The 14,942-nt window shown below is 42.3% G+C and overlaps 1 protein-coding gene across 2 annotated transcripts in view; it reads left to right on the top strand.

Moving 5' to 3' along the window:
* The window catches only part of PTPRF (protein tyrosine phosphatase receptor type F), a 375,522-nt gene that overhangs the window by 80,242 nt on the left and 280,338 nt on the right, over positions 1 to 14,942 (top strand). For both annotated transcript variants that reach the window (XM_057390650.1, XM_057390649.1), the window contains exon 2: positions 8,447 to 8,527. The gene's annotated coding sequence lies outside the window, so the exon portion shown is untranslated. The remainder of the gene's footprint in view (positions 1 to 8,446; positions 8,528 to 14,942) is intronic.

Here is a 14,942-nt window from a genome sequence, read left to right as displayed (position 1 = left end):
TGTTTCCTCATTCCGTAAACCTCCGTTAAGTTCTTCAAGACTCCATTCATGTTATACATTTGTCTGAAAGTTCAATACTCTGAGAATGAGAGAGAAGGTGCAACATGGGAACCTCTGGTATGGGAAAGGAGGTTCTTGCTTTTCCTTCTGGTTATTTTAGCACTGTGATGAAGAGGGCAAGTGGATGACTCTTTGGAGGAGTGAGAAAAGGTGCGAAATGAGATTTCTAGTGAAAATGAGTCTCTTCCAAGGTAATTTTCATCTTATTCCAAGCTAGAGCCTTGTTTTGCTTTGCATCCTCTTCTGAGAGAACAGTCAAGGAGCAGTATAGTCATATAATGACTTAAAAGATTCTAGGAAACTAGAAGGTGAACATGGCCTACGTGTGCTTGACTGCTGAAAGTCCAATCTGGTCTCTTCAGTAAACACTGACAGCAACTGTTCCTGTTTAGTCACGGAGAGTGTTGCTCTGTAGTGTTACATGTACAGGAATAACACCGAGAAAATACACTGATATTGCATCAGCTCCATGATGAGTTTCAGCCACTTCTTGTTTTATCAGGCTCGTGCGTGTATTGGTCTGGCAGCCTGGCTGTGTCAGTACTGCTGAAATAGAGGAAAGCCTTTAATCTGGTACATCTTTGAACAAGATGACGTAGCTGCTGCCCTTTGGTGCTAGCAAGATCTGTGGGCTGAATATTGATGTGCATCTCGACCCAAGTGATGCAGATCTGTGATTGTTCCAGCTCCTTTGACGCTATCGGAAATGGGAGCGAGATGCACAGCTGTGCTTGGATAAAGTAGGAGTGTGTCAGTTGGATATACCTGAAAAAGTTTAGCCCCCCTCCCTCCAGCAGCATAGACAACTCTTTGACTCGGCACAAGTGTTGCTGATCAATATAGAAAATGCTGTAGGAATTACCTGGTTATAGYAAACACATAGCAAGTAAAACATAGGGACCTTATGGGCATCTGAAGTAAAATTCCTGGTCAAACCTTGAGTTGCCCAAGATGGGGCGTGAATTTTTCCCCTTGGCACAGGGTTGTGAAAGAAGATAGAGCACATAAACAATGTTCCTAGATTGTATACAAGTGGGAGTAGTGGAGGTGTCATTCCTCCCTGGAAATCCTTGTAACTTATTCATCAAAATTAGTCATACCYGGCACTTGTAGGTAAGAGCGATTGTTCAGAATCTTTTAAGAAATGTTTTGCCTTATGTTGAGAGGTTTGTTTGCTTTGTACCCAGAACTCTCACATTTCTGTGCTTGACCTGCTCCAAGAACCTACTATGAAAATAACTGATGATGTTTTACAAAACAGTACCAAGAAAGCAACTGTTTATCAGCTCCTTCTTTTTTTCCAGAAGAAAGCTGGGGAAGGTTGGGCAAAGACATRCATATATATCACTAGTCCAGCTCTGGCTGAAGAAATCTTGGCTGCTGATGGTCTTTTGGCTGATGCTAAGGGCTCATCTGCCTTCCATCTCAAAGGGATCAGCAACTGGAAAGGTCATCAGAACGCTGATACTTAGTGCATCTCTCTGCTTCTCCTGGGTCGTAGTTAAGCCAAGCACGAAATGTCAGCTCCTCCAGCTCTGGCAATACTCATGTGACTCAGTATAGCGACGGGCCTGGCACGTGTTTGCCCAGTGGGCAAGAAGAAAGGACATGTTTGTGCAATAGTGTTGTGTTCTTTCTAACTTCCTTAGTGTGTAAGGATGCTGTGTTGGATGGCCTGGAAACTCCAAGCCTGTTTGTCGGCTTTGTTGCTGCAGTAGCAGGAGCAGGGTTTCTTCTCAGCCACGTGCCAAGAATTTTTTGAGTGCAGCCTTTTGAGCCCTTCAGAAGCGAGTGGGACTCCTCTATACAATCATGGCTTGGTTCTCCAAGGTCTGACTAGCTCTCCATGTGAATCATGCATTTTGTTGTCTTTTTTCGTTTTGTAGACATTGAAGACTGAAGCGATAGCTGAGCTGAGAGCTCCCTTGTGACACAGAATTGCATTTTGCATAGAGATAAACTGCACTTGAAATCATAAAAGATAGATTTTATTTTTATTTTAATTGTTCTGTCCTTGTGCCCAGCTCTGTTTTACACTTTAGGGGAAGCATGATATTCTTTAGATATCCACAGAGTTTTTGAATAAATTAATGTAAAATTTGGAAAACAAACTCACTTTGTTGTTTATTATCAAAGCAGAAGATGCCTCAGCRCTAACTCTGTCTGCATAGCTAAGACCAGTGTAGCTCAGATTTGTGCAAATCAAATGCCGCTTCATCTTCTTAAATAAGTTTTCTCACTGTTTGTAGAATATCAGCTTGGTTCTTTATTATACAATGTACAATTTCTGTTAGCTAGATATTCACCAAAGGTAACATTAGACACTGAGCAAATAATTGTTTCCTGTCACACTGCATTAGTAACTGGGAAGAAAGTGTTTCCTAATTTGTATTTGTGCAGAACTAAATATAGCTCTAGTGAAGCTTAACTTCAGCTCCAGCCATTCAAGTCCCTAAGAAATTCAGTACCATGTTTGTCAGTCACTGGGAAAATGACTTCAGACATTCTGTGTATGTGTGTGCTCCTTGCCCTTGCTCTTTCCAGTTTTATAATCTTAGGGACTTGAATGTGAGGCTGTCCAATCTCTCAAAAAATCCTGGTAGTCCTGGGTTATTGTTGTCTGCAGGACTGTAGCTGAGATTKTTTTCTATTAGGAGTTTAAGGAGATCAAGCCCTGACTGCATTCTCCATTCCATATTTAGCAAGGACAAGGTTAAATTGTCCTGCAGTTAAGGTTTCCAKCAAAAACTGCTCTGACTTTTCCTCTAAAATCTGTAATTTATTAGCTATTCTGCACTAATTGTTCTAGCTGATAACCTGATGCACAAGARCTTAAAAAAACTATTTAGGAAGTATTCAGATTGGGCTGTACCGGTGAAATCATGCTGGTAAGAAAAAGCTGATGTTAAGCAARGTGTTGAATAGATTGTGTCTCCTCCCTGGGAAGCTTGCAGGCTGGTGTCTGTGCCTTGGTATCGAGTCTGGCAGCTGTGGGATAACAACCTTTGTGCTGCATTTGCACTGAAAAGGCAGCGCTGCTTCCTGAGATGATGGAAATGCCAAATGCTGCATTTCAGAGCTTGAGTCTTTCAGCTGGCATCTGTGAGGAGAATGCTTCAGGTTCATCTCTTCTAGTGAGGCTAAGTGTGAGCCCAGACTCAAAACAAGACTTTTTTGTATTAATCAAGACTTTTTTTGTATTAATTTGAATTTGACAAGATAAGCTCATCCTTCCTGGCTGTCTTTGCTGGACACTGAGCAGTAGGAGTGTGTTTGAAAGGTCTGAGGCATCTTCCATCCAGGTTTTGTAGAGACCAAGACAGTACTTCATCATCCATCTGTGTCACTTCAACCTGTAGTGTGGTACCACCTTTTACCTGTGCTCTGCCCAGTTCCATCAGTGCTCTGCTCCACTTTCTCATGTTATTGGWGAGCACATAATTAGGAGGAGGTTGTTGCTGGTGGGGAGGAAGAAGAATCCCATACTGGCTGGCTGGCTGCACTTTACCTCTTACCTACGGGGAGATCCTTTGAAGAAGTGATTTAAAGGGATCCAGAGAAAATTGCCGAGGTTTGTAACAGCTTTCCTCCTGGCAGCCTGAGGTTTATTTATACTKTAGGATGTGACAGGCAAGTCCTGGTGCCTCAGCTCTGTCTGAAGTGTAAGTGATCACTGGAAACACGAGTGATTGCATTAGCAGCTTTCTTTCCTGCATTGGGGAGAAGTTTTGAGTTTGAACTCTCCCCTCATTGAGGTGTTTGAAGTTTGGATCTTTGAAATCATTCTCCATGCCATAGACCTCCCAGTGCAGTTGTCATCCTTCCCATCTGAGGACTGGACCAGCCTCCCTTCAGAGGCCATTAAAGCTGCTCGTTTCATCCTCCAGAGAGGTCAGCAGAGAAAGACATAAGTAAGTAATTATTCTCTGCCTCTTCTCCCAGYAGCCGAGTGAGCTCTGGAAGTTGAAACATCATTAAATCTCTGASTAGTGTGGATGGTCTGCAAGCCAGCCAGGGAGCCCATGGCAGAGGGAGGGCCGAGTAACAGGTGCTATTTGGAAACTAATTAATATTTGTGAATAACAATGTGCTATTAGTAAGAAAACAAATCAGTCTGCTTGTGAATATTTATGATGACTTTCAACACTGCTTGGATCACGCAGTGCTTTTCCAGCTGCTGCCCCTCCTCCTGTGTCACAACATTTCACACCGGGGTGAAAATATTCTCCGCTGTGTGGATCCGTCCCATGGGGCAGCAGCTGGCTGAGCAGCTCTGTGAAGTACGCACTCCTAGAAGAATATTCTCACCAGTTTGGTATTAGTGGAGCACTAGAGCCCAAACATTGGAAATATTTTTTGCTGGTGGAGTAAGCCATACAAATTAGCTTGAGATTTCATCCTGTTAAGAGCCAAGCCATGCACAGAGGTAGTGCTCTGTTTGAAGAGAAGGCAGGTGTTAAAGGTTGTTCTACCTCTTAGTGTTGTGTGCGAGTGTTTTACAGTAGATCAAACTTGCCTAATGTAATCTTCGTAATGCTTTCATTTAAAAAGCTCCCTGTGGTTTGTATTTGTTGAACTGAAAGAGCAGAATCTACTTTGTAGCTTGGTGAGGCAGAGTGTTCCATTGAACATGTGTTCACACTGTCATTTGGGAAAGATAATAGGTTTTTAACCTCTGTCAGTGGTAGACTGAGGTATTTATGAAGCTCTATTAAAGCTGTGCCTAGGCAGGTAACCTTGCAACGCAGGTTTTTCACAATTTGCCATTTTCTTGTGAYAAGTTGTGGCTTTTCTTGGCCCCTTGCAGTGCCTCTTGCAGCGTCAGCCAGCATGGGAGCTCACCAAGGGATGAGGAATTTCTTGCAATGCTGCATAAAAATCCTCATGACTGCTGGTGTTGTCTGTTCAGTAAATACTGTCTCATAKATTGAAAAAGCAGCCTTGAAGAGTTCCAGAAAATATGCTGGGCTTGGTACCTGAAAACTGGCAAAACCCATGGAGATAGTGCTCGTGTTTTCAGCAGCAGAGGTGTGCAGGTGCAGCTGGAGGTGCAGCTCTTGTTCAGGGTGCTGCAGGGGAYGTGCTGCATGGCACTTACTCTTGGCAGCCTCTCCTCTGCTCCCGCTGGCCTTGAGTTTAACTTGTGGGAGGGGGGAAGCTTTGTGTACTTCAGTGTGCTAAAATCCTGTTGGTGTGGTCTCTCTTTCATCACTCGAGGCCTCCAGCAGCCTAAATTAGCAGATGGAGATGCAGCGTGCTGCTCAGAGGAGGTTATCTCCAGTGAACTGCCAGCACTGCTTTCGCCACTGCTGATTAATKTTTTTTGTTAATGTTTAATCCTCATCAGCAAATACCTAATGTTTATATACCCTTTCYCTGTATAAACAGAATATCTGTTTTATAAAGTTGGTTAAGACATCCAAAACTGAATCAGTGTAAAATRTTAAATATATCTCTCAGACAGATGCAAAGAAATTCAGAGCAGTAGTGATCACTTCAGCATGCACAGGTCCTCTTGTGGCAGRGATTTCCAGGAATCTTAAATTACTTATTAATCAGTGCTTAATATGACAGAGAATATTTTCTAACCTCATCTTAACATTCTTTGCTCCACCTTAATATTCTCAATGTAGAAGAGGTGGTTTGGGGTTTTTTGGTAGATTGGTTTGTTGGTTTTTTTTTTTTTTCAGTGACATGTTTCTACTTCCTTTGCTAGCAGTAGTGTCACTGTGGTGTAGCTGAGAATAGTTGACTTGAGCTGCCCCTGTTATACAAATGCAAAAATCTACTTAAGCCTTTGGGAGAAAGAAGTTTCTACTGAAATACATGAGAGTGTAGCATGGATGACTGCAACTGTGTGTTAGAGCTATTGCAGATTCTGTAGGGTTTCCAAGGAATGCGTTTAAAAGAATGCTTAAAAAGCAGTATAACAATTAGTAGCAGAGAYTGATATATTTAAAGGAAGTCATTAAAGTGTTGGCTTACAGAAATTTCAAGCATTTTTATTCATTTAATAAMGGGTTGCCTTTTAAGTAGCTTAAGTATCCTTCTGTGTGCAACATGTCCTGGGAATTAACAAACCACTTGCTGCKGGATGGATTCCTCTCAGATGCAACTCCCATTCCTGCAGCAAAGAATCGTGAAGAGAGTGGAAACCAGTACTGCAATGGTCATCCTGTTAGTCATGGGGRAAGGGAGAAAACAAACTAGTATAATCTCTCTTGGCTGATCTGTGCCATGGGCATCAAGGTGGATGTGTGCATGCCTAAAAGGGGGCTTTCCTCAAATTTCAGGGAGCCTGGCAGGATGTGCCTTGGTGCTTGTCTTAAATTCTTGTCTGAGGGATGGAGACCAACAGTGTGGGAGAGCTGACGGTGGAAGTTCGTACATGGGAGAGGTGCTGGGGTATAGAATTGGGGCCCTGTGTGCAAGGAGGAAAAACTTACGAGATGTGCTAGACAAAGGAGCTTGTAAGGATAGAAGAAAGAGGGACAATGTGGTTAAAGTTATGGAAAACATACTGAGGAGAATTCTGCATGGGTATTGGCAGGGTAGGACCTCCAGGTTTAGAACASGAGCACGCTCAGAATAATTGCAGTGAAGGCTGCCAGTGTGTGCCAGAAGTAAATATAGTAGTGTAAGCACTGCTACGGAGTCATTGAAGTCAATGCTGCATAACATAAATTGCATAATATATTTGTTTGTGAAGGTTATTAGAGCACAGTTTTAAATGGATCCAAGTCCTTGGAAAGGTGAGTGTATTCTGGTTCCCAGGGCTGAGGTTTCCAATATGTCCCAGTCTGATCTGGGGGCAGACTGCCAGCAGAAGGGGGGAGGTTGCTGTTCCCCTCCTACYGGCACCAGTGCTTGTCCGAGCAGCTCCTGAGCTGGATCCACACAATGTGCCAGGAGGAAAGGAACTGCCCTCTCCCCTCAGAAACAGATAAATTGGGGGGATTTTTGTTGTCCTGGTCAGCTGAGTTGATGAGGGGATGAGAGACAATCTCCAAGGGGTGTGTGTATGGGGGGATAGGTAGAGATATCTCTGAGCACAGGGGGCAGTGGGTGGGCAGGCTGCTCCAGCCTTGTATCCCACCTTAGACTGGAGCAAMCCCTCTCCCTCTCCCACCAGGACTATGATGGTCAGTGCATGATGCAGCAACCATCAGACGCCAGAATTTCAGGGTGCTGTCACACTCTCCATAAGAGGGCTGAAACTGTTTACAGAATGAGTACTTCGTAAATGATAAAGACTAAATAATGTATTCTGTGCATTTGCATAATTTTGAATCACTTATCCTTCTGAGGGCTGTAGTCATTTGGCTCATGTTAAAGAACGCTTAGTGGTGTAGCTGAGCTTAATCCATCAGCTGCTGAGTTGACACTGAAGATGGGAGATGTGTTTTTGGGGAAGCTGTGCATGTTCCTTGTGATGTCCCTGGCACCACAGAGCTGTTTCCAGAGGTCTCAGTGTGCTGCAGGTGAGACAGGTAGGAGGCACAGTCAGTGCTGTGAAAGGGTCAGGATGCCTTTCAGGAAGAGCTTGAGACCTAGAGCAATCAGTGGGTCATATCTTCATGGTGACGGCGTGCAGGGTCATAACCATAGCAGGCATTAGGAGAGAAACTTCTAACACGTTAGGGTGGGATGGAGGGGGTTACCAGCTGAAAATGCTGGAGAAACACGTCTTTGAGCAGGTGCAAGGTGACAGCGGGGCACAAGGATGGGGCTGGGCAGAAGATGCTGATGTGGGGTGATAAAGAAGGCAGGTAATATCAAAGGTAGGCAGTCACCRGTGAGCAGACTCCAAGAACTTGCTTGATTTGGGTGGGCAAATGAGCCCTGACAGGGAGGTGGTGTAATTCATTTTTTATCGTCAGGGAAATAAACTTCAGGGATAGGGGAAAGCTGTTTAAGCTGCTGGATCAATGTTGGCATGAAAACAAATGGATAAAAGCTGTTCAGGAATAAGTGTTAGGCTGAAAGAAGTTTTTTAACTATTGCCGGAGCTCAGTAAGAAATGGATGTGGASGCTAAGGAGGAGCATTGTCAGTATGTGGGGCTCTGTTGCTGTGATTGGGGTTCTTGGCTGTGGTACTTGTCATGGAGGGCTGAGCTGTTGACCTGTAAACATCTTTCCTGCTTGCATATGGYGGTGAATTATCATGATCGTGTCATGTGCAAGGACAAAAGGGGAAATTGTGCCTTCCTGTCATGGTTTTAAGAGTGTCTGTATGGGAGTATGTGCTGAACTGAACTGCTTCTTCCCCAGGATGGAGAATTCATGTAATTAAGCAAAGTTTTAATCTTTGCTTTCTCTTTAATCTGTGAATGTGTCTGCTGTTTTGGTCACTTATGACACTTATGCTGTTTGTTTTTCCCTTAGGTATTTTTATGGCCTCTGTCACAGTGGTGTCTCAGTGTCTTCCAGGCATTTATGGATTTATTCTGAGAACGTTCCTGTGAGGTAAGGAAACATTATTACTTGGTTTTACAGACTGGGAACTGAGGCAGAGGGAGACAAAGGTTGCAGGAGTCTTGTAGCACAGCCAGTATTCAAACACTGATTGCCAACAAGTTCATTATTGCCCTAATCACAAACCCAGCTACCTGTCTTTGGCTGTTTTTCTTTCTTCCTCTTTTTTTTAGCTATTTTCCTGTTTTTTTTTCCTTTTTTCTTTTTATTTTTTTCTTCCCATCTGAGTTTTAGTAGCAACAATCTGCAAGGTGCTGGGAGGACCTGTGGAAAATATGATTAGGGATMCTGGTGTCCTTTTTTTAACATTGTTACTTATGAGTTGAAGTTCCTTTCTAAAAATATCAGCAGATCTGTTTATGTTAAATGATTAACATGTTTAGACTTCCACAGATAAGCTGCCTTGCCTTTTTGAGTCAGTAACTCCTTTATCCTACCTGTCTAGGCTTGTGGCTGTTGAATTCTTATTCTGCCTAAGCTAATGCCATCCCAATCACCTAAAGCAATGCCAAGAATTTCATCATCCATGCAAAGATCTGATTCATGTCAAGACAGGTGTAAAGTTTCTCAAGCACACTTAYGTGTAATTACTGTTTAACTTTATTTTTCAAAGATCTTTCCAAGCCAGGTAAAATGTGCAGCTTTGAGCTTCCAGATTCTCCCAGAAATTGGATTTCATTGCCTGATTAGTGATGCTGATCCCYTTCAAAAGTATTGSAAAGTTCCTGACACGTGCATGTACAGAATTACAATTTAGATCATAAAATCAAATATCATGAATAACAGCTTGAGAACTGTCTCTTTTTTTTTTTCCCTTTCAAGTAAGAAATTTTTAAGTTAGGTTTCCCTTGAGCCCTTTTTTCTCTTCAAGATGGTATTTAAAGTGTGGCTTTTACTACTTACAGAATTTTCTTAGGGCTACAGCAGTAAGTTAGGAATACACCAGCAGGCTCTGACAAATATTTTTATTGAACACTAAAATTATCAACATTATTAAAATTATAACATTGCAAAGAAATGTTTAATGCCATCTTTCTAATTTCACAATCTGAAAAATACACCTATTAGTTCACATGTATTCTCCTTATTAGTGTGTATTACTTGTCCTTGTGTCCCCAAGAATGGGGCCCTAATGACTCATGAACTGTCTCAAAGTGTACTAAACAAGATTAAAGAGCTGGCCAGTGACCTTAACAGTCAATTAGGCTGTATGTTACTCAGCCTAGTATTTGTGGAGTGTAAAAGAGAAGCAAAAATTCATTAGCTAAGATGCTGATGCTTGAAGTAAGCAAGATTTTTCTAACWTCGGGAGCTGCTGTTGTTAAGTGGAGGCAGAAGCACATACAGTCTTTCTTTGTGTGTGTGTGTTTGAAAGCACTGCTGCTGTGGTCCTGGGGCAGGGGGAAAGGTGCTGCTGGGATTTTGGGCTCAGAGCCATGTGTAGGAGATCCTGCCAGCACCTGCAGCGGGGTTGGGCAGTGGCAGGGGCTGTTGGAGGTGGTGCTCAGGCTTTGGGATGTGCTGCCAGAGAGGTTTACACAGAGACAACATCATGGGAGGGGTGCTTTTGGAAAGCTTGTGTTTTCCAGCAGCAGGGCAGGGAGGATGTGTTGGTGTGATGTGTGGTGTGCTTGGTTTTCCTCAGAGGTGAGCCTGGGTTGGTGAGATTGTATTTGGGTGCAGGCAGGAGGCTGAGCAGGGAGGCTCTGGGCTGCTGTGCCCACTGTAGAGCAGAGTTTGAATTCAGCATCCCCTTCTCCCTTGGCTCAGGAGACGGGACATGAACAGGTGCTGAGTGTGCAGGGGTGCAGACAGGTYGGATTCCCTGTTCCCCACCCCTTTCCTGGCAGGCTCACCATGGAATTGTCAGCATGAGACCAGGCTGGCAGTGAGCAGCAGGGCCAAGTATGTCCCAGTGGTGGGCTGACTTGGCGAGCTGCAAAGCTGGACAGTAYCTGAATTATGGTAGCATCTGTCACCTTTAGGTTGACCTTTCTTAACTAACCATCTGCAGTTTGCTTTATCCGGTGTTTGGAAACATCCTAGAGTAGTCTTAATTTGGAGATGGCCACCCTCCTGGGAGGGCACTACGTGGTGACAGAACTGAACCACGAGAAATGACATTACGTGGGAGCTGAGGCGGCATGCTGCTCATGCTGCTCCTCAGCAAAACAGCTGTCCTTGAGGGCTTCTYGGTTTTATAGCACCTCTCTTCTGGTATGTGCAGTTATGAATGCTTTCAGCTGACCCTGAAAAAGTCTTCTGTCATTCTTAAAGTAAACCTAGGAAAGAAAAGATGACAGACTCAGTCAATAAAAATGCGGCTGAAAGTACAGTTTGAGTGGCATGCAGTAATATCTTATAAAGTAAATCAACTTTCTGGAACATAAATTGGGTAGAATCCCCCTGTTGTAGGTCATAGTTTATCTGTAGGGTTTTCTTTTAAAATAATTTCCTTAATAATGATTTGGGAGGAGGGGGCAAGGGAGCCTGGGAACAAAGTGGATGAATGGGAGAAAAAAGGAAAGGATGAATCTGAAGCATCAAGGAATGATGTTACAGGAGAACCCCTGAAGATAAACTGTAACCTAGATTAGCAGAATACAGATTAAGTTTTCAGGAGTTTCGAGACAGCACTGTATCCTGAAGCAGTCTTTTGTCATTCATTTAAGCTAAAATTGTATAGTTGCATTTTCAGGGATATACAAAAATACCTATCCATTTGAATGTTATGATCATGAAGTTAAGAAATTTATTAAAGTGAATATTGCTTGAAAAGATTAAAAGAAAAATGAAGTTTTTTTTCATTTGAACTAGCTATTGCTAGGGAAATAATGCATATCGATGTGATCATTGTTTGGGGGATTTTTATACAAGCAGCATTACCACTGGAATTGTAGTTGAAACTGAGACTTTTACACGATTAGCTTTTTCATTCTGACTTTAAAGTGTAAAAGTGTTGTCATTGGATCACATTGTCCTCTTATAATACTTCGAACATTTTTATATCTTTAGTTTATTTACAAAGCGTGTCGTGACTCCATATTCTAATTGAGGGGTTGTTTTCTGTAATAGAGGTTATGCATTTCTACAAAATGTTGGCACAAAAGTTAAGTGATTCAAAGTGATTTAATTGTGTGTTAATGCCACATTGGCTGGAGCATGCTAATAATTAATGCAAAACAGCGAGTTACCCCTTTTCATTGTAATCCAGTGAACAGTATTTTCTGGCTGTACTTAAATGACAGGCTCAGAAGGGCATTGACAGAATTTCTTGGCATAGCTCAGCCTTATTTATATATGACTGTCTATATATTTAGGACTTATGAGTCTTTGCAGGTCCTTTTATCGTACAAATAAGTGGATTGCTTTAAGAACCCAAAGGGCACAACTGCWGGTGACTTTACCTGGCTTCACATGATGTGTGTTGGAGAATGCGTATGGAGAGGGAAGGGTGGGGTTTAAAGCTCCAAATCTGCACTCGTAAAATTCCCTTCTGCTTTGAAGATGTTTGCTTTAGCTGTCTGCAGGGATATATATTTTCAGAAGTTTATTTATGAAAAAGAGGCTCAGGAGATRCCAGAGATGTTACAAGATTTAACCATATTTGTAAAATTGAACATGAGCTTTAGCCCTCTGGTCTTTTTCATTTCCTTTTCTATTTTATGATCAGTATATTGGTAGGTGGTTTTTGTGTTGTCACTTCACCTGTTTAATTTAAATTTAGGTATCTGAGKGTTGTGCAATAAAGGTAGAATCTCCATAACTGGCAACATAACCTTGTCATCTCGCAGAGTCAGCACTTGCTCATGCTCTGGCGCAACGGCTTTGAATAGCTGCCACCCCATGTGTGTGTTTCCTAAACTCGAGACAAGTGCTGAACTCATTAAAAATACATGCTATATAAGTTAATGTGCATAAGGAGTTTTGGTGCTGAGATCTCCTTTGAGGCTACATTTAACTCTAATTAACTTGGTTTCGTTCTGTCGACTATCAGCATAGGCTTGGCTGAAACCAGCCAGTATTGGTTAAACTGTGGGTTTGAAGCAGAGCCCAGCGGGGTGATGGATTAAAAAGCACGGAGCTGTGACTGTGCTGGGGTTCCCGGTGCCTGTGCCAGTTCCCGGGGCTGTGCCGGGCACCAACACCAGCTGTGCCATTCCTGGGGCACRGTGCCACACCGAGCGGATACGCATCCCATCGTACTCTCAGGCAAAACTCAGGATTTCTAAAGAGGCCTGAAATAATGAGCTTTGCTGAGCTGTGACTGAACAATTGCATGACACCAAACTTCTCTSACTAAAATAGAGTCTGAATTTTTCCGCTAGTGGAATGAGGAGCAGCAGCAGAGACTACTGGTGTTTCACTGTTCTGACTGTTCTCTCTATTCATACCTTGTTTTTATTCATCATTAACTCAAGGATGAGATCCAGCAATTGTGATCTGTTATTCAGGGGAGGCAGGCAGCGAGACAGGGGTTACTGATGGTGGCATTTGCAGTAGGAACAAGTACCAGCAATATATGGATTGGAAATATTGGGTGGGTTTACTGACCTGACAGTGTTGGAAAACAAGCTTTATATTATGTCCAGTAAAGTAGGTTTCACCGAAAGCTGATTATAGTATTTCGTGAGAGAAGGCTTTCAGTATAACACTGTGGAAGAAAATACGTCCATATTCAAGGGTAGGCTGCTGTATTTTGTGTAACTGGAAGAATGTGTGGATTTGTTGCATTTTCACCACAGCCAGCAAAAGAAAATTATTTCCCCCCTTCTTTTGACTAGTACTAGGGTTTTAGTCTTGMAAAAGGATTTTCTAGGTAGGAGTATCAGGTAAAACGGATTCTGGATTTAAACATCAAGTGGGATGGGAACCACCACCAGCCGTTTTTGAGTGTTCATCATTTCTTGAAAATTGGGCCTTTTAAAATACTTCAAGTTGGGTACACTGGAAATTGAGGCATTCAAATCACTAACTGCTTCTAAAAGTGACAGCCAGAATCTCCATTAACATTGCATCTTCTGCCTAGGGGATCACAGAACAGAGCCTTGATGTGTCTTTGAAGATGGAAATAAAGYAGTTTAAGAAGTTACAGTGCTTCAGCTGAGATGTGGTAACAGCACACAAACATGTCTAGTTCATTTTGCTGAAAAACAAAATAGAAATCACAGAGGATGATCTAAGGCTGTCTGTTTTGCTTTGCATAGAAGCAGACTRGCAATGATCCTGTAGCATCTTGCCACGTCTCAGCCATGAGGATGGTTATTTCCCGCTGATGAAAGGTAAATTCTAGCTAGAACAAGCTGGATGCAATAGAAAGGTGGATGCATTAAAATTGTAATGTACTTCGAGATACCTGTGAGTGTTCATGGAGRAGTGGAACTTGCTGTGCTGGTTTGGACCAGTGGTCAGTCTAATTCAGTACCCTACCCCTGGCAGTGATCAGTGCTGGATAACTTAGGCAGTCAGCAGGAAATTGTGCATTTGATTATCAAATGTTTTATCTGCTGGTGAAGTGTCGGATTTTTTTTTTTTAAATTTATTAAGTCAAACCGGCCTGATTTAGTCATTAATAGAGTCCCTTCTAAAATGCAGTTAAAATTTCTCTTTAAATCTTCCTTCACAGACAAGTTTATTGACATTTCTTAGTGTTTTCCCTTCAGACACCTCAGCTTGAGGATTGGTCTAAGCCATTAGCAGTCTTCAGTCTAGCTCAGACCAATCTTTCTAAATGCACTTCTGTATCTCCAAAAGGCCATAGTCATGTTATTTGAGTAGTGTGGAGTTGTTTTTTTGCTAACATTGAAGCTGAAAGATAAAATACTAAATGGATATCATGTAGCTATTGTATTGCTTGAGCGTGTCTTCACATTAATTCAAATTAATTTAAACAAGGTGATAGGAGTAAAGTGCAGAGTAGAAAAAGGATAGATCAGAAAAAGGAGATAAGATAGGTGTATTCAAATAGGCAGAGCCTGATGAAATTTGCCCTAGGGTACATCAGCAACTAGCCAAGCAACCTTTGAACCATTTACAATTATCTTTTAGAAATTGGGGAGGCCAAGAGAAGTCCTGGAGGACTGAAAAGGGCAAAGGCATTACCTCAGTTTGAAAAAGGGAGATCAAGGGAATTAGACTGGTTAGTCTAACTGCAATGCTTTGAGAATTGGAACAAAATTTTTAATCAGTTTCTAGGAATCTGGAGGATAAGGAAATGATAAGGACTTGGGGATAGCAGTACCTGTGATGTTACCTTGACTTGAGTAATTTCTGATAAAACCTCTGTGGCATTTCTGTGGAATAGGGAAATATATGTATTTAATTATACAGTAAACAAATAATGGTTTAAGGACCATGTTTGAAGAGTAGTTACCCATAATTTACTGTGAAAATCAGGGGAAGAAGG

Source organism: Malurus melanocephalus, unplaced genomic scaffold (assembly GCF_030028575.1).
Source record: "Malurus melanocephalus ecotype Western Australia unplaced genomic scaffold, MMel_1.1 scaffold_28, whole genome shotgun sequence".
NCBI lineage: Eukaryota > Metazoa > Chordata > Aves > Passeriformes > Maluridae > Malurus > Malurus melanocephalus.
This window is presented reverse-complemented; position numbering and strand designations above follow the sequence as displayed.